This window comes from Narcine bancroftii, chromosome 4 (assembly GCF_036971445.1).
Source record: "Narcine bancroftii isolate sNarBan1 chromosome 4, sNarBan1.hap1, whole genome shotgun sequence".
In the NCBI taxonomy this organism is placed as follows: domain Eukaryota; kingdom Metazoa; phylum Chordata; class Chondrichthyes; order Torpediniformes; family Narcinidae; genus Narcine; species Narcine bancroftii.
In genome coordinates, this window is record NC_091472.1 from 22,036,148 (window position 1) to 22,061,051 (window position 24,904).

The following is a 24,904-nucleotide window of genomic DNA, read 5'->3' on the forward strand; positions in this document are numbered from 1 at the left end:
AAGAGATTTCTTTAGGCAGTCCTTGTACCTCTTCTTTGGTGCACCTCTGACATGATCGCCAGTGGAGAGCTCGCCATATAACATGATCTTGGGAAGGCGATGGTCCTCCATTCTGGAGACGTGACCTACCCAGCGCAGTTGGATCTTCAACAGCGTGGATTCGATGCTGTCGGTCTCTGCCATCTCGAGTACTTCGATGTTAGGGATGAAGTCGCTCCAATGAATGTTGAGGATGGAGCAGAGACAACGCTGGTGGAAGCGTTCTAGGAGCCGTAGGTGATGCCGGTAGAGGATCCATGATTCGGAGCTGAACAGGAGTGTGGGTATGACAACGGCTATGTATACGCTTATCTTTATGAGGTTTTTCAGTTGGTTGTTTTTCCAGACTCTTTTGTGTATATTAAAAGGATAGTAAGAAACAAAATTGAAGATTAGAGTGGTTTGCTAAATTAGAAACACAAAATTCTGGAGAAGCTCAGCAGGCCAAACTCCGTCTTTTATGTAGCAAAGGTAAAGATACATCACCGACGTTTCGGGTTTGAGCCCTTCATCAAAGTATGAGAAGATGCTGGCAGGCGTCCGATCAAAAGAGGTGGGGGGGAGGGGGGAAGGTGGTGGCAAAGGTAGGAGGTGATAGGTGGAGAAAGGAGGGAGGGGACAGCAGAAATGAAGGGCAGGAGAGATGGCTAGATGAGTGGAAGAACTGGAAAGATAGGAAGGGGGAAGGGAAAGGCAAGCATGTTTAGTGGAAAGCAGTGAAGTCAATGTTAATGGCATCTGGCTGGAGGGTGCCCAGAAAGAAAATAAGGTGTTGTTCCCCCAATGTGCGGGTGGTTAGGGTAGGACAGTACATAAGAGCGCGGTTGTGTGACCCAGAATTGAAATAGTTGGCCACTGGGAAGTCACTGTTGTTGCAAATAGAGAGGAGGCGCTGAGCAAAGTGATGTCCCAATCTGCGACTGGTCGACTTTACTGCTTTTCTTTCCCCTGCTCCTTTCCTGTGAGACTGGTTAGTTATGTGTGGAGCCAGAAGAGATTGGGGAGATCCTAAATGTTTTTTTTTGCATCTGTATATATTCAGAAAACTGGTACAGAGTCTACGGAAGTAAGACAAGCAAGTAGTAGGGTCATGGAATGAATACAGATTAAAGAGAAGGAAGTGCTTGCTATCTTAAAGTGAATAGGGTTATAAAGAGTGCTTATGGCACATTGGGCTTCATAAGACAAAGTATTTAATATAGGAGTTGGGATGTTATGGTGAATTTGTATAAGACATTGGATAAGATTGAAAGAGTGCAGAGATTTACAAGGATGAAAATTTGGCCAAATAGCACACCAACAACAACTTGGCACTCATTGTCACCAAGACCAAGGTGTTGATTGTTGACTTCAGGAAGGGAAAACAAGAGGTGTACAATCCAATGATCACTGGGAGATTACAGATGAAGAGGATGATCAAACTTAAGTTCTTAAGAGTGGCTATCTCGGAGGATTTTGCCTGGACTCAAAAACTAATGGCATTGTGCTTCATCACAGTACCCATACATCCTCAAGGGCTTGCAGGGGTTTGGTATGACATCAGAAACCCAGCAAATTTTGACAGATGTGTGGTGAAAAGTGTGTTGACTCGCTGCATCATGATCTGGTACGCCAATATCTCCAAGTGTAAAGCCCTGCAAAAGGTTTTTCCCCCTCTCTGTTTGCAAGTGTACACCTTGTAAAGTTTCTTTGTACGACCAGTAAGTGATAATTCTGCTTCATCTGCAGGCAAAAGAATCTCATGTGATGGTCATGGATCTACTTTGACAATGAATCTGAAATCTGAAAATTATGAGGAGTATAGATTGTTTTCTCCAGAGGTTCGGTGAGACAAGCACTGGAGGACATAGGTTAAGAGTGAAAGGAGAAAGGTTTAAAGGGACCATTAGTTGGAATTTCTTGACATAGAGATTTGTGGGAGTGTGGAATGGGCTACCTGTTGAAGTGTGAATGAGCGCTCAATTTTAACATTTAAGAAAAGTTTGGACAGGTATATGGGCGGGAGGGGTATGGACTGGGTGCAGGTCAGTAGGACCAGGCAGAATAATGTTTTGGTACACCCTAGAAGAACTGAAAGGCCTGATTCTGTGCTATGGTTCCATGGAAAAGATACTCATCCTATAAGTTAAATACCGTATCCCTTTGCCATCCTGAAATATGTCAATCTCTTATTAACTTAAGTCTAATGATGCCTGGATGATATGCTGAAAGGCTAGAAAAACTGGACTTGTATCCGATGGAGTTTAGAAGGATGAGGGGGAACATGATTGAGGTATACAAAATCATCAGGGGGATAGACAGGGTGAAGTCGGATTACTTGTTCCCAATGATGGGGGAGACGAGGACTAGAGGGCATAGTTTAAGAATACAGGGTAGGCCCTTTAGGACGGAGATGAGAAAACATTTTTTTACCCAGAGAAGTGTGAATCTGTGGAATGCTCTGCCACAGAGGGTGGTAGAGGCAGATTTGCTGATTATGTTCAAAAGAGACTCTAGTGGGCAAAGGAGTTAAGGGTTATGGGGATAAGGCTGGAAAGGGGTATTGATGGTAGTGATCAGCCATGATCTGTAAAATGGCGGTGCTGGCTCGACGGGCTGAAGGGCCTACTCCAGCTCCTATTGTCTATTGTCTATTGTCTATTGTCTATTGGATTTAAGGACAATTTGGGAATGAGAAATAATCAAGCCCACATTTATCTTTTTCTATTTCTATTTGTAACATTGTTGAACAAAAACTTTTGCTCATAATACAATTATTTCTTTTTGAACATAAAGAGACATTATGCTATGTTTATGTATGAATTTTCCACTGAATTTATTATGATTGGATAATGGCAAAAGGTTTGGGTTGGCTGGAAGCAAGTGGAGATGTTGAGAGGTTGGCAGATGGTTGGGCAAGCAAGGATAGGAAGAAGCATGTCAAAGTTTAGGGTAAGAGTGAGGGCAACGAGTATTGTGGGGAAGGCAGACAAACTTGTTGCCTGAGTTTTATGATGTTATGGCTGTTACAGAGATATGAATCCCTTTCACACTGGCATCTTGTCCTAGAAATTGACAACCAATCTAGTGGTTAAGGGTCCAGTGTCAAGGCTCCTTAATCGACACACAGAGGTCAAATCACGCTGGGTGACTGCCCAAGTGTCACCTGATGCCTGCGTGTCCATTAGCTCAGGTTGAAAGGGACATGGGGTATTCTGCAACAAATTAGTAATGTGCTGATGACATTTTTGCACAAGGGCATTTAACCGCATGTTGAAATAGCCTGCAAGAGTCGCCAGATGAGGGTTAGGGTGGGTCTACTTGATTAATTTAATTTTAAAAATAAATTAAAAATGAAGGTCGCAAACTGGGGGATAGAGAGGTGCAAGAGGTCCTCTCACTGAGGTTAGAGGAGGCTGAATCATTCGAATTAACAGGGACCATTAAAGATGGCCCATTTTATGAATAAACTGCAGACAGGCTCAGGGGCTTGGGGTTCTCCAGGGACAAGACCCCAAATAGTCAATAAACTCAAGACTCTTTGGAGGAAGTTCCTGCAGTTCATGGATCACAATGGGTGGAGTGGGAGGGAGCAGTTGGACTAACCATATTATAACCAGGCCTATAATGTCTGAGGCACCAGCAAGAGGGGCAGGACTGGCAGCCCAATCTTCCTGGGAGTTGTTGTTTTAGATGGAATAGAGAAGGCAGACACGGAGCATTGCTAATCTGGGAGGAAATGATGGTGGACTCAACTGCTGAGGCAGTGCGGGTAGAGATCGGAAATAAGAAAGATAGGAACTAAACTATAGGTCTCCAATATCCACCAGGATGGGGAGAAACACAAATGAAGTCAGATGATAAAAAGTTACAAAAGCAACAGTGTTGTAGTTGGAGTTTTTAGTTTCCCTCATGTTAACTGGGACATCCTTAGTGCTAGAGGTTGAGATAAAACAGAATTTGGTAAATGCATCCAAGAGAGTTTCTTTAAGTAGTATGTAGACAGTCCGACCAGTAAGAAGGCCATACTAGACCTTGTATCAGCAAAGGAGTCCAGACAGGTGATCGGAGTTTCAGTTGAGGGACTTTTGGAAACAGTGATCAATCTTCCTTAAGTTTCAAGATAGTTATGGATGAGGGTAAGTTTGGGCCTTGCAGAAAAGTACTAAATCGGGGGAGGGCAAACCTTGCCATGATTAGTCAGGGCCACAGGGGAGTAAGCTGGGAGCAGTTATAATTAGACAAGCCCACATCTGACATGTGGGAGTTGTTTCAGGACCAACGAAATAAAGTCCAGGGATTGGAATACTCCAGTGGGAACCAGGTATCGGAGCTGGGAATGGAGAACCAGGTGCCGGAGCTAGGGCTGGAGAGAGTGCTGAGGGCTCGACGGGGTCCCGAAAGTCTGCAGCGATGAAGGCTTCCTGATCATGTTGGATTGTTTGAATCTGGAGCTCTGTTTGCCAATGAATCGAACAAGAGTACGAGCAGCTGCGGAAGCTGTTGGAGTGCTGGAGGTGAATCTGAAGGGAGTCTTCTTTGCTTATCTTTCTCTCGTACTATAAGGGGCGCCAGGCGACGCTAATGGTGACTCTTCATCTGCCTTACAGCAGGCAGAGAGCAACTTTTACATGACAATAAAGAAATCTTGAAGGAAGGACAAAGATGCAAAGTAAGGGAACCTTGGATGCCAAGAAAAATCATGAGCTGAGTGAAGAAGAAAAAGGAGGCCACATGTAATGTAATACAATCGGACAGGGCCCTGCAGGAATATAAAGATCGCAAGCAGGGCCTTAGGAAAGCCAAAAGGGATCATGAGATATCCTCAGTGAACAGAATTAAAGAAAATCCCAAGGCATTTTATACATGTATTAAAAATAAGAGAATAACTCGAAGACAAAGGATGGAATTTATGCTTGCTGTCAGAGGCTGAGGTACTAAATGAATACTTTCATCAGTGTTTACTCTTTCAATCTTTTTTATTCAATTTTATAGAACAAGCACACATTGTTTAGAGAACACAAGGTTACCAAATATGAAGAATATAAATATATTTTCAAAAATAAAACAGTAGCGATATACCCCTTCCCCGTACAAAGTAGTCAGAATGACGAAAAAAAGCAAAGAACTCTACCCTCCCCCCAATCCCAGCAAAAAAAAAACTGGGATGTTATGACATAAAATTAAAGGTGAATCTGTAAAACATTACTAACTGAGGGAAAAACCACATACATTCAATGATAAAGACAAACAGCTTTAATGACCACAAAAATAGCCCATAAAAGAACTCCAAATTTTATGAAAATTAGTGTTAGCGTACAACGTAGAACACCTGATCTTTTCTAAATTAAGGCATAATCACTGAGTACTAGTGGGTGGAACAGGATCTTTCCATTCAAGTAGGATAGCTCTTCATGCTATAAGAGTTGTAAGTAGTATGACTTGATGAAGAAAATAACTTGTCATCTAACACTCCAAACAAAGCTGTTAAAGGATTAGGTTCAAGATTAACACATAATGTTATTGACAAAACATAAAAATTCTCCCTCCAATAAGCTTCAAGAGCTCAACAAGACCAGAATATATGTATCAAGGTTGCTTGCCTGTCTTTACATCTGTCACATTGGAGATTTAGATCAGGAAATATATGGGATAATTTATCTTTAGCCATGTGGTGCGCTGTTAGCCAGAATCAGACAGACACAAGTTAAAGACTGTATAACAGGCTTTAATCCACAAAGACTTTTACAGAGCCAGGCTGGCTGTAGCTGCAGTAAGTCTGAGTAAGCTTTGGGAGGCCGGCACAGGCATATATCCCGGAGGGTGATTGACACCCGACCGGGTGGAGCTTGATCCATTCAGGCCGACTGATTGACAGCCGGCCAGGTCTTGTCCTGTCCCCTTACACTCCTGCAGGTACAGAGGTTTCTCCCTGCAGTAGGCCAGTGGTGTACCACCACATTCACCCTCTTCTTTAAAATTGTCCCAGGGCTGGGGGTGGGGTGTGGGCAGTAGCAAGGAATTGCACCCACTATATACATACAATATTTACAGGTTGAGACAATCCAGCGGCCACCGGGGTCTCCGTGACCATCATAGGACTGGCTCCTGGTCACTGGTCGGAGGGGAAGTGGGGGGGCTGGCTGCAGGGGTCTGTGTGGCTGGTGTGGTGCTGTGCAGAGGGGTGGCTGGTGGGGCCGAGGTCAACGTATGAGGATCATATTGGATGGGTGGGGGGGGGGCGGGTTCGTCTCCCAAGGCTGAAGCAGGCCCCTGGTGCTCAAGGAGGTCCCGTGTGCCCCATAGCTACCTGCGGAGAGGGATGTATGCCCGGTCAGCATCGTCCTGGGCTGGAGGGTGTGTGGTGTGGTGGGTGCTCCTGCTGGTGCCAGGTCCCTGGTTGAGACAGTGTCCTCCCTGCCACTGTCGAACCTAACATAGGCGTAGTTATGGTTTGCATATAGGAGGAAGACCTGCTCAACCAAGGCTTCGACCTTGTGTGTCCGTACATGCTTCCACAGGAGCACCGGTCCCGGGGACGTGAGCTATGCTGGGACGGACATTCCAGTCGCCGACCTCCGGGGGAATGAGAACAGTGGATGGTCTCGTTGGTAGCCATGCACAGCAGCGACCGAATGGGATGGAGCACCTTGGGCAGGGCGTCCTGCCAGTACTCAACAACCCACCCTTTTGACCTGAGAGCCAGGAGGACTGCCTTCCAGACCAGTCCATTCTCGCATTCCACTTGCCCGTTGCCTCTCAGGTTATAGCTTGTCGTGCGACTGGTCGCGATGGCCCTCACCATCAGGTACTGACGCAGCTCGTCGCTCATGAAACTAGATCCCCTGGTCACTGTGATGAAGGTGTGACAGCCAAACATGGTAAAAATCTGCCCCAAGGCCCTGATGACAGCAGCCGTGGAGGTGTCCGGGCAAGGGATAGCGAAAGGGAAGCATGAATACTCGTCCACAACCGTGAGGAAGTAGACGTTTCGGTTTTTGGAAGGCAGGGGCCCTTTGAAGTCCGTGCCGAGATACTCAAAAGCTCGAGTAGCCTTTACAACATGGGCCTGGGGAAGGTGGAAGAAGCGGGGTTTACACTCCATGCAGACCCGACAGGCCTCGGTCATGTGCCTGACGTCCCTGATGGTGTACAGCAGGTGATGGCAGAGGGACTCATGCAATGCCTGCAGCCTGTCATCATGCATAGATGTGCAGGTGCAAGAGAGGGTATCGGGGGAGTAGTACTGGATGTTGTGGCTGTAGGTTGCCAGCTTGACTCTCCAGCACAGGATCTTGTTGCTCTTGATCTTGCTCTTGTGGATAGTGTTAAACATGAACGCCACAGCCCACTGGTCCGTGAGAAGGGTGAATCTCCTGCCAACCAGGTAGTGGTGCCAGTGGCGTACTGCTTCCACAATCCCCTAGGCCTCCTTTTCAATGGCGGAGGGCCCTAGCTCCGAGTTGTGGATGGTCCTGGAGAAGAAAGCAATCGGGCACCCCCCCCCCTTGGTTGAGGGTAGCAGTGCGGTGGGGGGGGGGGGTTTGATAAAGATCTGTGCAGTGTGACTAGTAGTATGAAAGGTCCCAAAGGACTTGAGAATGGAGAATGTTGTATTTTTGCTAATGAAGGGTGATACTACAGATCTATCACCAATGTACATAGTGTATATAGTTACTGTATCTAGACTGTGCTTAGAGCGATTGGCTGAGAGCTAAGCCACGCCTATTGTCTGGGCCTTAAAGGGTTGTGTCCCTAGCCAGGTCGCATCATTCCGGACTGGTCGGCCACCTGTGAAGAGCTCCTGTCTTTTGCTAATAAAAGCCTTGGTTTGGATCAACAAGTCTTTGATTCTTTCAACGAGCTCTACAAAGGGAAAAAGAATAATCCTGGAAATGATAGGCCAGAATAATTCTGGAAATTATAAGACAGAAAGCCAAATGTCAATGGCAGGGAAACTATTCGAAGGGATACTTAGGGATAAGATTTATGCTCATTTGGAAAGTCATGGATAGATTAGGAGACAGACCACTCAGCTTTGTGAATGGCAGGACATGTCTTACGAAGGTAGTAGAAGTTTATGAGAAAATGACAAAGACGATTGATGAGATTAGGATAAGGGATGTTGCATATATGGACTCTGTGAAGTGCCTGTCAGGGTCCCTCAAAGGGTGCAGATGTATGGGATCAATGGTGAGTTGATGGATTGAAAACAAAATTGGCCAGTTCTTAGAAGGCTGGGTAATGGTCGAATTCTGCTATTTGGGCTGGAGGCCTGTGACCAGTGGTGTTCTCTAGGCATCTGTGTTGAGACAGAGGATGGAGGGCTACATATCTATCAAGTGCAAGGAGCAGAGTTTTAGTTTGAGATGGGTATCATGTTTGATACAGACATGTGGGCCAAAGGACCTGTTCCTGTGCTGTAATCTTCCATGTTCTATAGATTAATGACATGCCTTCCAATTTGGTCGATCACACTCAGATGGATTAATTTTGTTGGGGTTGTATTGGACAATCTGATGTACCATCTGGTGTGGGTACGGATGAGCAGGCAAATTAAATTCCTCGGTCCTTTCATAGATGAAGTTCCGAATGAGACCAGCATCTGCATTTAGTTTATGCCAAATTACTTTTTTAACGAAAATACCTTTTCCTTATTTCGTCTACCCAAGTGCATAAACTGTTAAAGCAGAATACATGTTATCTCAAGTTACTCTGCATCCCACGCTGAAGTGCACGCATAATTTCATAAAGATAAAAATATTCAAGCAGATTTTATTTTGGATACTATAAATATTTGACGGTAAGCCTGATTTTGTGTGTATTCATGGAGAATAGAGGGGTTGCAGTGAGCTGCTGTCATGTTAACACTTTGTCAGGCCCCTTGCTACAAAGTACTGATGGCAATGTGTGCATGTAAAAGGATTTGCTCTGAGATGGGATGGAACAAACAGCTATGAAATGGCAAGAAGGAAGAGTTTGTTCTGGAGGATACAGATGGATATATTATTATGCTGGATATATTAATAATGGATATATTAAGAAATGCCTGTGACAGAGGATGTGCAAAGCGCAAAGCAGTTAACACTTTCTTGCCCGTGAGGTATCTTGTTCATATGCAGAGGCAAGCACTATTAACCTGAATTCAAATCCCATTATGGTAGCTAGGGAGTGTAATCAATTGAATAAATGTGGACTAAAAGGCTGGTACCGGTCATGGCCACTAGCTCAATGTAAAGTCCATGTGGATCACAAATGTTTTTTCAGGGAAGGAAGTCTAATATTCTTGTCACTAAAGCCCCTTTCACACTTGCATCCCAGTAGATCGGCCATTCAGTGTCCCAGGATAGGAATGGGGATTTGACCTTTCACACCAGACCACTCCTAACCGGGACACTGAACGCTTTCACACTTGCAAGGGTTTATCCCCGCCATTTGATCTGTTGTACCTTTAATAGGAAATGCCTGCAATGTTGCTGCTCGTTTCACACTTGCCTGATCTCAACGCCAGTGTCGGCAGATGCTGGGGATTGTACTAGGGGTTGAGGATGGCAATCCCTAGCATGAGATAATGTCATCTGATGCCACAATTGAGCAGATTTTACCTTCGCACTTGCCCCTTTAAAAGCCAATTGGTGTTCAATTCCTGGGATCACTGGCAAGTGTGAAAGGGGCTTCTCTCTCCCCTGAAGCAGGACAAGAGGGCACTCGGGTAAGGGCTGCATTTGGGATTGGACAGCCAATGCTGGCCTTGTCAGTGACATGAGCAGGTTACCAGAACCACTGGTGTGCCTGAAACTGAAAACAAATTGTTTTTCTCTCTGTCAGTTCGGACAGAGAGGCTCAGATCCGAAATGACAACTCTGTTTCTCTCCCCACAGATACTTCCTGACCTGTTGGGGTTAGATAGGAAGAATCATGATGGTATTCCGCCCTCTGGGAAGGATGCGGTTGTGCTGGAGAGGAGAGTCCCAGAATGGAGTCTGCATTGCAGGACTATAGTTATGTTGAGAGTCAAGAAACACTGGCTTGTTTCCCTGGAATGCTGAGAGGGGAATGATTGATGTGTACACCATTTTAAAAGTGAGGGAAAGAATATACAGAATATTTATGATAGAGGTGTCAAAATCAAGTGATGAATTTTTAAGGTGAAAAGAGGAGTTTTAAAGGATTTGAGGGTTTTTTTTTGTTACACAGAGCATGGTTCATATCTAGAACTCTCTGCCAGAGTAGGTGGTGGAATTAGATACAATCACTATGTTTAAGGCACTGGAATTAGGCAAGACAGATAAAGATACAGACCAAATATGGTGAAACGCGATTAGTATAGATGGGCAAAAAAGGTCAGCCTCCACATGATGTGCAGAAGAGCCAGCCCTGTGCTGTACAACTCTAGGACTCTGTTTTTAACATATGCGGATTGTTCATTTTCAGAAACAGGCCATTGCCTTTTGAATTTAAAAGTGCATGAAAGTATCACACCAAGAGTTTTAGAATTCCTTTTAGATAAAAAGGAATTTAGATAGAGTATTTTTGATCTATTTTTAATTGAATGTATATGATTGCAGTTGATCATTTTCATGAAGCATTAGTTCAGCTGCAACAAGAATTTTGGGGCATACTGTATGTTCAATGTATATGACAATAAACTCATTAATCAAGATTCATGATTTCTTTCTTGTCATGTAATCGTACAGAACATGAGTTACACAAAATTGCATTCAGCTTGCTGTAAGGCAAAGAGCTACCATTATTGTTGCCTAGCGCCCCTTACAGTACAGGAGAAAGAGAGGCAAAGAAAAAGGAGTCCCTTAAGAGACATTGAGGGTCAGTGGATTTGCCTCCAGTGCTCACGCCGCCTCTGCAGCTGTTTGATCCATCGGCAACCCCCAGCTCCAGATCCAAACCCCCGACACAATCTGGAAGCTTTCGGCACCCGACGTCCTTCGAGACCTCTTTACCTTGAAGATGGGCTCAGGCCCGAAACGTCGGTTATACATCTTCTCCTCCTACGGATGCTCCGAGACCGGAAAAGTTCCTCTAGCATTTCTGTGCGTTTTTACTACAATCACAGCATCTGCAGACTTCCGAGTTTCACCAAGTTGCCACTTGTGCTCAATGTTGTCTCCTCGGATGGATACATCAGAGGTGTGTATGGACGGACACACTCTTGCAGTGAAGGAAGTGGTGGAAACAAACCAATGCACTTGTTTTGAGGTTTCCTTACACAGTAATCTAATCTAATCTGACAACCTTGATTGTTCACAACCTTATCAACTAAACTCCTGTTCTAAAATTACCTGAGAAATAGGAAATTAAATGCAATGTATTATCATGCCCTGTTGTGTCCTGTTGATCACAATTGATTTGTTGGGACATTTTCATCAGCTTGGAGTGAATGGGAGGAAGAAATGGTGACTGTGCATCATAACCGTTCAACAAGAAAATCTCCAGCTGTCCAGTGCAATCCACAAATGTGCTGGAGAAACTCATGCAGCATCCATACAAAGTCAATGTTTCAAGCCTGAAAACTTCATGGTGCCAAAATGGAGTTTAATCAAAAAGACTGCAGACGCTAGAATCTGGAACACTGTGGACCAAACAGCATCCATGGAGGCAAAAGGTGTTAGTCAATATTTCAGATCAAGTTCAGGCACAAGGGCTGAGAGGGAATAGGAAAGATTTTAAGTGTGCAGCTGTACAGATGGAGAGGTGGGCCATGGGTTCTAAGGTGATAGGTTGACCCTAATGGGGTGGAGATGATGGGCAGATGGAGCCAGGAGGGGCAGGTATTACAGAGGCTGGTAGGTGATAGGTGAAACCAGGTGGGGTGGGATTAATGGGCACATAGCCAGCAAGGGGATGGAGAGAGGTAGGGCAGCTGGTAGGTGATAGGTGGACCCTGGTGGGGATGATGGGCAGATGGAGCCAGAGGGGCAGGTATTACAGAGGCTGGTAGGTGATAGGTGAAACCAGGTGGGGTGGGATTAATGGGCACATAGCCAGCAAGGGGATGGAGAGAGGTGGGGCAGCTGGTAGGTGATAGGTGGACCCTGGTGGGGATGATGGGCAGATGGAGCCAGGAGGGGGGTGGGGGGGAGGTGGGGTGGAGGCTAGTTGGTGATAGGTGGACCATGGTGGAGCTAAGATGGGCAGGTGGAGAGAGAAGGGGGCTTTGGGGCAAAGGTGTGAACATTGAATTTCCCAGTTCTAGGTACCCACAACCAGAGTCTCTCCCCTCCCTCACTATCCTGCACTTCTTCCTTTGTTCATCTTTCCCAATCCATCTCCACCCCCAACTGGCTCTGTCTACCCACCAGTCCCTCCCTACCAATCGCCAGCCTCTATCATAATTCCCCCCTTTATATAACAGCAACCTTTCATCTTCCACCCCTCCCCACTTCACCCCAGTCCTGACGCAGGGTCTAGACCTGAATCGTTGACATATACCTTGTGCCTCCACAGGTGCTGCTTGACCTGGTGAGTTCTTTCAGCATTTTGCTTATTATGAAGTCTCCCATGTCTGATCACTGCTCAGTGACCCATGTTAGTGTGATCATTTGGTCAGATGCCATTGGCAGTGTGCTGTCAGGTCCTCTGTTAGACACAAGGCATTTTCATACTGGAGGGACAATCCCAAAGGGCTGTCACGAATAACCTACCCCATACCAGCAGTGAGGGATTGCGATGTTTCATCAACATTGGAGAAAACCTGAATAATTTCATTTGCTTCAGTGTGCAAGAAATGTAGTGTGTTATTTTAACTCCAGAAGACCATAAGATATAGAAGCAGGCCATTTGGCCCATTGAATCTGCTCCACTATTCCATCATGAACTGATCCATTCTCCCACACCCCTGCATTCTCCCCATAACCCTTGATACTCCAACTATTCAGATACCTATCAATCTCTGCTTTAAATGCACACAATGATCTGGCCTGCACAGTTGCCCATGGTAGCAAATTCCAGAGGACCACCTCTCTCTGGCTAAAGAAATTTACTTTGCCACATTGATTCTGTGCAGGCTTTTCTTTTTTTATTTGAATATTTTAATTAAAATGTTAAGAACAAAAAAACCCACAGTACATTCAATTAATAAAAGATTATACATATTAAGGAATACATGTGGTAAGTCTCCAGGTGAAGATGTTTTTCCATCTGAATTTTATAAGAAATTTAAAGATTTATTAATGCCTCCATTGATGGAGGTATTGAAACAAGCTAAGGGAGTCCATTCTTTATTGGTCTTTCTCTAATGCAATTATTAAAGTAATACCTAAGAAGGATAGAGACCGATTAAAGACTGAATCTTATAGACCAATTTCATTATTAAATGTTGATTGTAGCCAAAATTTTAGCATATAGATTGACTAAATATTTACCAAATTTAATTCATTTAGATCAATCTGGATTTGTTAAAAAAAACAAACAATATTCTGCGGATAATACTGTCCAGGTTTTTCAACTTTTGAAATTCTTCTGAGTTCCCTCCCTCATTCTCTGAACTCCAAGTGGTACAGTCCAAAGTTCCTCATATGTGAATCCCTTCATTCCAGGAATCATTCTTGTGAATTTTCTCTGAACCCTCTCCAAAGTCAGCAGATCTTTTCCTAAATAAGGAACCCAAAAAGGTACCCGTACTCCAAATGGGGCCTCACCAATGCCTGATAAAACCTTTCTCTGTGCACAATAACATCATGGTTATCTTTGAGGCAGAGGTGTTTGGTTATTCTCAGGATATGGGAGGCCACATTTGTTGCTTATCTCCCACCTTCCTGTGAATGTAGTGGCGGCTTCTCTCAAACTGTCGCATTCATCATGCCATTTGGATTTGGTGTCTTCAGTAATTTCAGCTATTGGCTAACAGGCAGTGAAAGGCCAGTGAAAGAATGGGAATGAGAGAGGCGCGTTTGGAGACAGTGGTGTTCCTGTGCCCTTCGTGTCGCAGATTTGTGGCGAGCTAGCAATGTAGCAATGACACAGAAACTGAACTGCTGGAAAAACTTGAGCAATCAGATAACGTTTCAGTACTGAGGTAGCAGTGACTGTTGGGGACTGGTGGGTGCCAGCTGTAGAGGCTGCAGTATGCCATTGTGCTGGCAAAGCTCAGCAGGTCATTCAGCATCCACAGGAAGTAAAGGGTAACTGACATCTCCAGGTCTGCGCCCTTTGTCAGGAATCAGGATAAACAGGTGGACACCCTGAATAAAAAGGTGAGGAGAGTAGAGGAGGGCGGAAGGGGGAGGAGGAGGAGGAGGAGGAGGAGCACAGGCTAACAGGTAAGAGGTCATAGGTTGGTTCAGATGGAGAACAGAAGAGAGAGAAGCTGAGAAGTGACAGGGGGAGAGGACAGAGGAGAGCTCTCTGTGGCTGGAATGGATGTCTTTGGCCAGGACCCCGTCACCCTTTTTTGAACGAGGCTTGTTCCCCACCTCAATGAACATTGAACATTTCCTCCTGCTTCTGACCTGTCCCTTTAATTGCTCAAAAAACTTTGAGAGGTTAGGTTGCATTTAGAGGGGATAAAACAGCAATGAAGCAAATCTTTTCTTTTTCTGTTGAGATCGACCATAAATCTGGTCTCCCATTGAAGGGATTTTAACTTCCAGACACTCCAGTGCTTTTATCTGAAATCTTCTTGCACAGGAAAATTAACCAAGTTAATGCTTCTGCGAAAAGAGCAAAGGGAGGAATTTGAAACCCACCAGTGGTTAGGATTGCAAGATGCACTTTTAGGGATTTTATTTGCCACCTGGCTACACTTGAAGAATGACAATGACATCCATTTCAACAAATCTCAAAAGAAAGTTCCCTTCACTCTTTTCACCTCTGCCTTCTTCAGGCTCCATAAGAACATAAGAAATAGGAGTAGAAATAGACTATTCGGCCCATCGAGCCTGCTCCACCATTCAATGTGATCATGCCTGATTTGAGGACAGGCTCATCTCCACATATCTGTCTTTATCCCATATCCCTTAATTCCCCTTCTTTGTAAAAATCTATCCAATCTTCTCTTAAATATATTTACTGAGATGGCCTCCACTGCTTCAATGGGCAGAGAATTCCACAGATTCACCACCCTCAGGGAAAAGCCAGGTCCTCCTCATCTCTGTCCTAAATTTACTACCCTGAATCTTGAGGTTATGGGCCCCTAGTTCTAGACTCCCCCATCAATGGAAACATCTTACCTACCTCTCATCATTTTATATATTTCTATAAGATCCCCTCTCGTTCTTCTAAATTTCAGTGAGTACAGACCCAGATGTCTCAATCTCTCCTCATAGGCTAACCCCCCTCAACTCTGGAATGAACCTGGCAAACCTCCCCTGCAGCTCTTCTAAAGCCATACGTGCAGTTCTGGTCTCCTTACATGTGCGCAATACTCCAGATGCAGCCTCAGCAGTACTTTGTACAGTTGCGGGATAACCTCCCTGCTCCCAAATTCAATCCCTGTAGCAATGAAGACCCACACACCATTTGCCTTCTTGATAGCCTGCTGCACCTGCAAACCAACCTTTTGCGATTCACGTAGAAGCACATTCAAGTCTTTCTGTACGAAGGCACGCTGCAATTGCTTGCCATTTAAATAATAATCTGATCTTCAATTTTTCCTCCCAAAGTGGATAACGAAGTCCATTAGTTGCTTTTTCACCAGTGAGTGAATATCTGCAGGCTTAACCAGCCATTTAATTAATTTATCAGTCTTCCCATCTCACAGCTGGAATAACCTGGAGAGTTGGATGGAAATTCTATTCCTTGAGACAGAAGCCTCCCTTTATGTGGCCTCCATGATTTGCAAACATCAGTGGAATTAAATGTAGGTGGGGGGGGGGGAGGGGGGAGGAGGTGAGGTGGGGGGTAAACCCAGAAAGGAAATGTCGACAAATCAGCCTGGAAGATCAATCTCCCATTTGTTAAGTTAAATCCAAAACCAATAAAACCCTGCTCACCGTCCGCGTTTCCAATTACTGAGGCGCGTTTGCTGGAAGCGTGAATTCTTCCAGTGGTTCAGGTGTGTATTTTGTTGCAGCCTGGTTAATTTTGCAGGATGCATAACAATTAAAAGCAAAACTGCTGTGTTGATTGAAAACAGTGAAATAAGGGGTCTTGGGTGAAGAGCTCCATTTTGCTGGAGTGGTGGTGCAGAACTGCAAGGATCTGGCTGGATTTTTGAAGGTGGCTGGACAAATATTTTCCTAAGAAAAGCACGGGCTGTTTGATTTGTTTTAAATAGTGGAATATAAGCCCAGAAAGTAGACTGCTTAGTGGCAAGTTTTTGAGCTCTGTGTGATCCATATTCTAAGAAAAATAACATGTGAATATTAATCAGGAACTTGCTGTGTGGATAGCTAAAGTCGTACAGAAGGCCCTTTTACAGAGGAAAAAAAGGCGAATGTAAAGGCAGAGATTCTCCATCTTTCCATTGCTGCACTGACTTCCATAAAAGGTCCGAAGGTAGATGGACTGCTGGAATATGCTCCAGCTTCCATCTGCCTAGGGAGGTACACTTAAAGGTGGAGTGAAATCGTTCCACCTCCCTCATAGAAGGAACGCCGCTGAAAGCGGCTGCAAACGGGAGGGCTGATGGCGTCATAATGGCGCCGTCAGCCCGCGATCCAGGGGCATGGATTTTAAAAAAAACAATGGAGGAGGCTATTACGTTGCACTCGAGATCTGCCTGAGTCCTAAGACTGCTTGCACAGATCTCCACTAGTGCTTTTACCTGCTCTTCAGTCACCTTTGTCGAGTACAGGCCACTTTCACTTCCCGGCGTGCTTGTTTGAGGTCACAGAGGTGGGCGGCGCTACTGTGCCACTCGCCCCGCCTCCCTCATCTCTGGAAGCCGGCTCCTGACTCAGCTCTGCATAAAGGCACTGCGGGATCCGCTTTGTAGGTCATCACCGTAAAAGGTCAAATTGGCTTTCTTTCTTTTCGCTTGAGATGGCTATAATGTGGGTTTCAGCGTAAAAAAAAGGCCCAGAGATGCTGCACAGAAACAGGTGCACTTTGCAAGGTGTACATTGTTTTTATGTTATTCCTTTTATGTGTCTGCTCCGCAAATACACCGAAGAACTTTTTTTCACAACAAAAGTGGGCAATTTGAATTGAACCACCTGTAAGTTGGAGGAGTAACACTGGATTTTCCACCTGGGCATCTCCAACCACACGCCGTTAACATCGACCTTCCTTTTCTGCTATCCTACTCTCTGTTCTCCCTCCCTTTCCTATCCCTTTTCTCCAGCTCTCCACCCCCTTCCACCTCCATACACAGATTAATAAGGGATTGCTTAAGGTGGTATGTGGGTGGAAAGAAAAAGTTTCAAAACCACTGTTTTAATAATTCCAAATTGACTCGTTATGTGCACGGTTCATAACTCCAAAGGAAATGGGCCGATGACACATTTTTCTCAAGCAAAATATTTCAGTAACAATTGGGTCTAGAGCAGTGATTCTCAACCTTCCCTTTCCACTCACATCCCACCTTAAGCAATCACTTACTAATCACAGAACACATATGGCATAGGGATTACTTAAGGTGGTATGTGAGAGGAAAGTAAAAGGTTGGGAACCACTTGAATATTATTACTGGAAGTACCTAAGAGGTTTACCAGGATGTTGCCTGGTTTAGAGTTCATGAGTTAAGATGGGGGGGTGGGTAGGTAGAATGGACAAAGTTGTGTGGTTTTATCTGAGTGCAGGAGACTGATAGAGGTGTATAAAGTCATGAGAGGTATTAATCAGGTAGACAGTCAGTATCTTTTACCGAGAACAAAAGTGTCACGCCCCAAAGGATATATGTTTAAGGTAAGGGGTTGAAGTTTAAAGGGGATATCCAGGTAGATGTCTTACACAGAGAGATGGGTGCCTGGAACAGGCTGCCAGGATGTAATGGTGGTAGCAGATATGATAATAGCATTTAAAAGGCTTCCAGATGGACACGTGGACCTGAAAGGGTTGGAGGGATATCTATCAGGTAGCAGAGTTTTAATTTGATTTGGACGTCATGTTCAGCACAGACACATGGGCTGAAAGGCCTCTTCTTGTGCTGTACCACTCCAATGTCCAAGTCTTGGCACCTGAACACCTGCACATTGCTGGACATCAGTCGCTGGTTGATGGCTGCATTGTCAAAGGGTACTCCAAGAGAAGATGCCATTCAATACAGCTTTCATACAGGTTAAAGGGCCTTGCCCTTCCCGCTACTCTCTCCTCCCCAGCCAGCTGATCCCAGCCTAGTGTTGTTGCTGGTGGTGACCCATTTTGGGCAGTCTTCTCCATATCTCCCCACCAACTGTATCTTGTCCCATCCCTGCAATCCTGTGATTCTGGTCTGTCACCATTAGCTTTCTCCTTCTTTGCCAATTTTCTCCTTCTTTGATCCACCATATGATATAGGTACAGAAATAGGCTTTTCAGCCCATCAAGTTCATCCCACCATTTAATTATGAGCTGATCCATTTTCCCACTCCTAATTATGGTTCCCCATAATCTTTGATGCCCTCCATGCACATAATGTGCTACTTGAAAGAGTTCTGGACATATAGCCCATATGCCTGGACATTAAGCCTTTAACACAGCAGTTTGCATGCTGTGGACGATTCTGGGCAACTCACCTTAAAATAGAGGTGCAGGCTTTGGAGTGAGATGTAATGGAATGGTTCAGAACCAAGGGTGTTCAGCTCTGCTGAGTGGGTTGCACAGTGGTGCAGTTAATAGAGTTGTTGCTTTGGAGTGCCAGCAACCTGGGTTCAATTCCAACCTTGGGTGATGTCTGTGTGGAGTTTGCAGGTCTCCCATGTAGTTTTGCTCCAGGTGTTCTGATTTAACACAGGTGGGTAGTTTGGTAGGTTGGCTCCAATGCGTCAGTGAATAGTGGGATCTCGGGGGAGTTGGTGACAAATGTGGGGAGAATGAAACTAAATGGGATTAATTTAAATTTAAAAATTCTGCATGGTAACAGCTACCCAAATGCACTCATGTTATCAATTAACCTACTAACCCCATTCATCTTTGGAACGTGGGAGGAGAGCACCCGGAGAAAATCCATGGGGACACAGGGAGAATGTACAAACTCCTCACAGATAGAGCCCAATTCAAACCTGAGTCACTTGCACAGAGATTGTGTAACAGTTATACTAACTTTGCAGGATTAGGGTATATGGGTGGTTGATCACAAGAACACAAGATTATAGGAGTCGATCAGAATCAGAACTAGAAATTATTGTCAGGAACAAGTCACAAAATTTGTTGTTTTCTGGCAGAATCATGGTGCCACCATTTATATCCACCGCCTTACAAAAATAAATAAAAATAGTGCACAAAAAGTCAAAATAAGGCAATGTCTTTGGTACATTGATCAATCAGGAATCTGATGGCAGTGGGAAGAAACTGTCCTCGTGCCGCTGAGTCCCTGTCTTTAGGCTCCTGCATCTTTTTCCCGATGATAGCAAAATGAAGAGGGCATGGCCTGGGTGCTTTTTTAAGACACCACCTCTTGTAGATGTTCTTGATGGAGTGAAGTCTAGTGCCCATGATGTCACAGGCTGAGTAACAACCCTCTAGAGTATTTTTTTCTTGTTTTGAGAATTGGAACAACAGTACAAGATGATAATGCAACCAGCTCTCTATGGTACACCTGCAGAAGTTTTTGGTGTCGTACCGAATCTCCTCAAACACTTCACAAAGTGTAGCCACTGGTGAGCCTTCTTCAGGATTACATCGACATGGAGGCTCCAGATCCTCGGAGATGTCGACACCCAGGAATTTGAAGTTCTTGGCCCTCTCCACTACCGAGCCTTCAAAGAGGACTATATCATGTTTTCCTGACTTCCTCCTGAAGACCACAATCATCTCCTTGGTTTTGCTAACGTTGACTGCAAGATTATTACAGTGACACCTCTCAACGAGCTGATCGATCTCGCTCCGGTAGGCCCATCGAGACTGCTCCACCATTCCAATCATGAATTGATCCATCCTCCAACTCAGCCCAACTCCCCGGCTTTCTCCCCATGATCCTTGGAGCCCTGACTAATCAAATATTTCTCACTCTCTTCTTTAAATACACCCAACAACCTCTCTTCCACAGCCATATGTGGCGACGTTCCATAGATTCGTGACCCCATGAAATTTTTTCGCATCTCTGTTTTAAATTGATGCCCTTCTATCCTGAAGTTGTCTTTTTCGAGATAGTCTGCTTCTGTGCTGTATCTCTTTCTCTGTCTTTATAATTATAGAGCAGGAGACCCTCTGAATGGCTGCTTGAAAACTTATGAATGATTTTGATGAAGTTGATAGGCAGAAACTGTGTTCTCCAGCACAAGTTAGAAAGCAGAGGTCAGAGTCTTTGTAAGGTGAGGGGAGAGTATGGTTTTAGTACAGGGAGAATGTACTTGATTTGAAATGGAGGTGGAACCTTTGATCTGATTCAGGAAGCAGGCAGAAAAGAACCAGCCAAGAGATAACACAAGCACAGTAGGACACATGCCATAAAAATGATGTAGCATTTATGGAATCTGCCTTTCTACAGACACTTTCTGTGAAAGGAATAAAAAGAAAACTCTTTGTTATTGTGTAGCCTTCAACACCTCAACATCTTTCTATAGAGTAAAACATGAAAGTCTGAAGATGCTGTGATTGCATTAAAAACACAAAAACTTTGAGAGAACTCAGCAGGTCCAAAGAAGCTAAAGATATATGACCAACATTTCGGGCCTGAGCACTGAAATCCGCAATGCTCGAGGATTGGGTCGGTCCGGATTTTCCAGATTATCAGATGGTCTTTTTAAAATTCAAATATAAGGAGGGATAAAGGAGAGATGAACAGGTACATTATTAGCAAAATACAACTTGCTTCATTTATCAAAACGAGCAGTTTTAAAGGAAAATAAAGTCAACGCTTGACAAAAATGTAAACAGAAATTTTTTTCACTGCAAAAACAGAGCATGTAATGCTTGAAGCTATGCTCAAAAATGAATATTGCAAAATAAAAATACAGTAGACCCATGAATTTCTCTGTGATAAGATTACCTGTATTAAGCCTGGCTGCTTGTTGCTGCTGTACATCAGTGGCACTTACACATGCACCCACGCATACAAGAGCCCATTAAATTTAAAAATGTGAGTCTAACACAGAAGTTGGAATGCTGTGGACGATTCTGGGCAACTCACCTTAAAATAAAGGTGCAGGCTTTGGAGTGAGATGCACTGGAATGGTTCCAGAACTAGGGCGTTCAGCTCTGCTGAGTGGGTGGCACAGTGGTGCAGTTAATAGAGCTGCTGCTTTGGAATGCCAGCAACCTGGGTTCAATTCCTACTTTGGGTGTTGTCTGTGTGGAGTTTGCAGGTCTCCCATGTACTTTTGCTCCAGGTGTTCTGATTTAACACACATCCCAAATGTGGAGGTAGTTTGGTAGGTTGGCTCCAATGCATCAGTGAATAATGGGATCTAGGGGGAGTTGGTGACAAATATGGGGAGAATGAAACTAAATTCTCGGGTGGTCCAGATTTCTGGCATCTGGATTTTTGGACTTGTACTGTATGAAGAAGTCCATAAAGAAGAGATCAGGTCCCAAAATGTTAGTTATACATCTTTATCTTTCTTGGACACTGTGTGACATACTATGTTCCTCCAGCAATTTTGTGTTAGCATCTTTCTATACCTTTACTCAGTGAAGCAGAACTGGATTTGCCTGGTTCCACTGGAAGGAGTTCAAGATGGGTGGAGGTTTAGCATTTGCTTGAAATAACTTTTTTTCTTGCATACTGATTGCCCATGGGATGTGAACAATATTAACATTTATTGATCATTCCTAATTGGCCTGATGACTCAGCCATGTTGGTGGGCCTGGAACCATGTATGGATAAGGGTGGAAGATGTCCTTTGCGGAAAGACATTCAGAAAACAGAATTTGGTATGGGGCAAGAGACACCAGGAGGGACCTTTGTGCAGAGCATTGCTGGAATGGGGAAGAGGTGCTTGAAGTGAATGTGGGGTGCACTTGAAACAAAGAATATCATGGCTTTGGGAGAAGACAGGAGTGACTGAGTAATCTTATCAGTGAATTTTGTTGAGGAGAACACTGCCGTCGGAGAGCAGCAGCCATCATCAAGGATCCAACCAGTCAGCACACGCTCTGTTCTTGCTGCTGCCATCAGGAAAGAGGTGCAGATGCCACAAGACTCACGCTCCCAGGTTCAGGAAGAGTTTCCATCCCTCCATCAGTGTCCTAAAAACAGACTCAGAGACTCATTTAAGAGCTTTTACTTTGCACATCATTCATTACCGAACACTTGTTTCTGTATTTGCACAGTTTGTTTACATTTCTCTCTTATAAATGCATGATATTCTTGAATACAGTTTTTACACTCCTGATAAGTCATGTTTATACTCTGACCATAAATTTGAACTTGAACTGACATGGGCAGCAATGGTCCCTTGGCATTAGTCTAGTGAGCAACATATTGATATTGATCTGAGCTTTTTATTTAAAATATGCTGAATTGGCAGCTTTTTTTCTGAAAGATGCCAATAGTCCAAATGGAATTGCTATCGATAGATTAGCAATTGCTTGTGCGCTGTTTTTTTTTAAATGAGAAAGCAGTAGAGCAAGTGGCTCCAGCCAGCTGAATGATTGAATGAAAATCCAATGTTCCAGTCATTAATCTGCCTAATTTTTAAAGGGTATTTGTCAAAGTTTAATAGCATATTGAACAAAGAACAAATTGGAAGTCAGGTCTAAGCTACATGTGGACATTATGACTATTTTACAGCACTTTGAAGAGGAGTTGAGGTGGGTGGGAAAGGAAATGATTTTTAAAGAATTCCATTTTTTTACTCCAAGTCGCTCGTCGTAGTTTCGGAGGAATGCTTTCATTGATCCTCTGATGCAATGAAACCCAAAATAATCTGGACATAATACAGTAGTACAAAATAAAAAGCCCTGTAAGTAGTCATTGACCTAAATTATTGACTCTACAGAGGCTTTCTGACCCGTTGAGTACAGAATCTATTTCCATTACAGATTGGGAGCATTTGCAGTTTTTTGCTTCCCCAGAATCTCACTTACTTTTCCAGCATTTTTGTTGTATTTTCTCCTTCTTTATTTCAATGAATTTCCTTCCATTTTTTTCTCTCCTTCATTTGACAAGCTGTCATCACTCCTCCTCTCTCAGCCAGCATCATCAGTCTCTCTCGGCCTCCCCTCTATTACCAACATTGTCTTTGTTCTCTCCTCTCCACATTCAAGAAGATTCAAGATTCCTTTATTGTCACGTACAGAACATGTAATATTACACAAAATTGCCTTCTGCCTGCCGTAAGGCAGACCAAGTGATGCCATTAGTGTTGCCGAGCCCCTTACAGTAAGATAGAAAGAGTCGCTAGGCCACCTCAAATGGCCTTGTAAAATGGGGTTAACTGGGCAATTTACCAGGTTGAAGATCCAGGTACAGGGCTATTTGAAAGGGTTGAAGCGGGTAAGCCTGGTCAAAATCTACCTGGGTTCCAGACCTACCTCAGAGGTGGTCAGGGAACCCAGTAAAACTTACCTGGGTGTGCTGCTCTGCCTATTTGAAAGGGGAAATGGCCCACCCGGTTACTCTGGAACTTTAAACAGAAATGGAACAGAAAGAATACAGGAATAGTGGATTCCTGTGGCTGCATGATGTTTTCACGGGGTTGGCGGGGGGGGGGGTGGTGGGGGAAATCCCCATTGAATTGCTAGGTTGGAGATTTTGACAGGTAGGTTAGGCTGCTATTTTAAATGTGCAGGAGAAACACACGACCCAATAATCACTCCTGGGTCCCAGGAGGGCTACTTGGATACTGCAATTTGAAAGTGCCTACTGAATATCCGTGGATTCACCTCCAGAGCCCCTGCAGCCACACAGACGCATGTTTGATTCATCGGCAACCTGAACTCCAGACTTAAACTTCCGACACAATCAGGAAGCCTTCAGTACCCAAGGCCCTTAAGGATCCCTCCTTGCCCTCAGTTTCTTCTCAAATCCCGGCTCTGATACCTAGTTCCCATGAGCTAGTCTCCAGCAGCCTGCAGGTCATCTGGGTCCCCCCACTGCAAACTGCCCACAGCCTGCACGGCTGAGCTCCTCTGTGGTCATGGTCCTGTAGAGTTATCCCTTCTGTTTCTCCTTCTCAACAAGGGGTGTGCTTCCCGTTTCTGGTGCTCTGCACTAGTCCACTGCTCCCCAGAGTCTACAATCCCTCTGACTCTTCACCGCAATTTCACATATTTTATTTCCAAATTTTCTAAGTTCGGATGAAATGTCTTGAATCTGAAATGTTAACCCTGTTTTTCCTCCCTGACCTGCTGTATATCTCCAGCATTTTCTATTTCCTTTTTAGATTTATTGCGACTGTCGTTTTTAATTTCTCAATGTGTTGTGCCAAACCTACTTTCGACAAGCAATTTGTGAATTCTGCTTTTACACAGGGATGAGTCTCTCCGAGATCCCCTGGCCCGCTCTTCCCTCCCTACCCATGCTTCCATCCTCTGAGACAGCCACTGTCATCTCCCCTCTCACCTCCATCCTGGGCCACAAACAGACTTTCCATGTGATGCAGAACTTCGTCCAACCTAATCTTCTGCATTCGGTGTACTCCATGTGGCCTTCTCTACTTCAGCGAGACATGCTGGGTACCTGCTTTACCGAACACTTTAATTAAATCTAAATATGAACTTTCTATAGCCAACTGTTTTAACTCTCCCACCCACTCCTTCATTGTCTTTGGTCTCATCCATTGTTTGGGTGAGATCAAATGTAAACTTGAGAAACAACACTTCGTATTCCTTCAGGACAGCCTTAAAATTAATGGCATGAACATTGATTTTTGTTTCTAATTTTAGGTTATTGCTATTCCCATTT